Here is a 2767-nt window from a genome sequence, read left to right as displayed (position 1 = left end):
TCTTTGTGAGTCTTTCCAGGTTGAAATTACAGTTAGCACAGTTACTAGCTAAAAAGAAACAGATACCTTTTAAGCATCTTTAAAAGTCTGTAAAATCATCTTAGCCTTTTTTTCTCAGAAATGACAATATTGTGTCAATGTAAAGCAGTAATTCCTCAAAATGTTCAGCAACCGCTTATAATGTTTTTTGCTATATTGACATTTGACTATTTCTGATTATTATATATTATCTACAAAATATCTTTATTAAGTTAGTTGGTTGTTTTGCATTAAAATGCATTTAAGCAACTTTATTTAATCTTTCAGAGCAAACTGTAATTTCTTAATTTCAAAATGGCAACAGACTCCATGGAGCTTTTATATCAATAGATTTTACCAGATTGTCTGCTAAAACCTTTGGGAAAGTTGCCATGTAACAAATGTTTTGGAACTGTAAGAATGTGAGATGAAAATTTGATTTTGTTTTTCTGTTTACTAACCCTGACTGTGGTTATAATATATACTATAAAGAATGATGTCCCCTTCTGTTTTTGCATCTTTTCCCATATAGTGTCTGTCTGCAGCTCCTTTCATGCTACCTAACAGTTGAAGTCTTCCTCTTCCAGCTCCTGGAGAAAAAGTGCTTTCAGGCTATTTCAGAAAATGTCAACAGCACTCTTTGCCGGTGCTGTTCCCCCATCAGCACCTCACAGGAGTGTTGTGTGAGGAGGTATGGGTGGACTAGGGTCGGGGGGCTGTCTTATGAGGGACACAGAGCCTGTTACATTGGACAAACACTTGGCAACTTTCCCCCCAGAGAGGCTACAATAAGCACCGACCCTTCACTGCCTGCTGATGATTTAGAGACTGTCGGGTCACACTCAGCCTCTGCTCTACCTCTTAAATCCTGTTGCCAAACCAAATACTTGCTTATGAAGAACAAATACTATGCCCTCAACTTGGATACCTACCAGGCTGCAAATAACTACTGAAATTCAAATTTGTAAGTTATTTAGAGCTACTCTTCATGAATACAAAAGTAGCGAGTTGATATAACCGAAGCATATAAATTTTGACTAAAATATAAACACCCACTAGGAGGGCTCCTGAAATAACTTTGTTGAAATAAACAGGTAATTAGTATGACAATGAGATACTGCTCAGGTGTTGGGAGATCTTGGCAGCATACAATAAAATAAATCAACTCTAATTTTTTTTTTGAGTTTGCCTTCCACTTGTGTTAGATTGGGTTTGTATGATTGTCGATGCTGAGCGGGTCTTGACAGAGAAAGTGATCAACATGAGAGCCACTGGAGGGTCCATTAGAAGATCCACACCAACTGGGTCCCTCTCTCTGTTCATACAGTATCAAACGCATCCAATTAGGGATGAAGGTAGGGGCAGAACAATTGAGTGTTTGCTAAAGGAGGACTTTTTAAATGAGAGTAGGAAAGAAATAAGCATCTTCCAGTTCATATTCCATCTCTGGAATCATTTCATCCAAGCTACATGCAGCAGTTCAAGGCTGCATGATCCTTAAAGACTACAAGAAGTTTCCGAATATTCTCTTTAAAATGTTATTCATACTTTCATACCTTACAGAGCATAGAGTTTCTCCCTCGTTTTAGATGACCACCAGGAACGTTTTGAAATACGGTTTAGATTTAACAAGAATAGTAGTTCTTTAAAATGTTAAAGTAGAACCTGCAGGCTGTGTTATTCAGAAATAAATTGCATAGAAAAATTATCGATGCAATTTTGTCCATCCATCTGTCTGTTTGTCCATCCCTACATTCATTCTGTCAGAGATGTGCTCTGCAGTAGTGTTGTGTTTTTCCTGTTTTCCTGAAGCTGCAGATTTTTGTGAGTGAGCAGCTCATGCAGCACAGCTGCATTCCATCAGAGCTCATCAGCAGGAGCTTAAGAGGAGCTGGTTGCTGATCAGCCAATGCCTGAGTGTCATCCTTTGTGGTACCTCTAGCCTTCATGTTCAAGCATTGGTTCCTACTTTAAATTTCTCTGGCTAACTCCACTGCTGTTGTCTCTCCTTCAAAAGTTTTTTCCATTCAGCTGCCTTGCCAGCTATCTGAAACGCCTTCTGGATTGATGGATTTATTCCATGCTGATAAGAACAAACATCTGGTTTTCCTCTGGCTCATTCAAGAACAAACTCTGTCCATCCTCTGATATAAGATCACCTGTTTACACTCACTGAACCGATACAGTCTCTGAAAGACCTCACCCTCCTAACGGGATCCTACACCAGTAAGCCTCTTTTCTTATTCCACCTTCATTGTCCAAAAGATTTTGCTCCTTTCACCTGATCTTCCCTCTTCTTACAGTGAGTCGCTGCCTGAACCCTGGAACTTCCCTGGACCTGATTATTCGCTCTCCTGTCAGTTTCAATAAATCTTTAAAAACAGTTTAAGTCTCCTCATATAAAACTATGACACATTGATGGAAGTAAAAAGACATCTCTGGGAAAGCCTAACTCCAGCAAAACTCAGTAAGTACATAAAATTAAAGAAAAATATTCCTAATTAAGACAACTTGATCAATTACCTTAATGATTTATTGAATGAAATAATAAAATAAAGTGTATTAAACAAAAACAATAATAAATGTATGTTTAAGTTAAATGCAGTTGTATTTAAAATAAAACAAATGTAAATCTTCTAGTCACACCAGTATTTGGCATAAAAATATAGTCGGTGTTTGCCTAAAGGAGGCCCATGTCAGAAAAGTCCCTGAAGCAACAGTCAGCTAAATAAGCTTTGTTTGGTCTCTC

The 2767-nt window shown here is 37.9% G+C and overlaps 1 long non-coding RNA gene across 1 annotated transcript; it reads left to right on the top strand.

The window, feature by feature from the left end:
• Positions 1-1928: 1928 nt before the first annotated feature.
• Positions 1929-2402, top strand: LOC124870844. The gene is made up of 2 exons (XR_007038898.1): positions 1929-2244; positions 2322-2402. It is a non-coding gene; the product is annotated as an uncharacterized LOC124870844 (long non-coding RNA).
• The last annotated feature ends 365 nt before the right edge of the window (positions 2403-2767 follow it).

Source organism: Girardinichthys multiradiatus, chromosome 7 (assembly GCF_021462225.1).
Source record: "Girardinichthys multiradiatus isolate DD_20200921_A chromosome 7, DD_fGirMul_XY1, whole genome shotgun sequence".
Classification (NCBI taxonomy): Eukaryota; Metazoa; Chordata; class Actinopteri; order Cyprinodontiformes; family Goodeidae; genus Girardinichthys; species Girardinichthys multiradiatus.
This window is presented reverse-complemented; position numbering and strand designations above follow the sequence as displayed.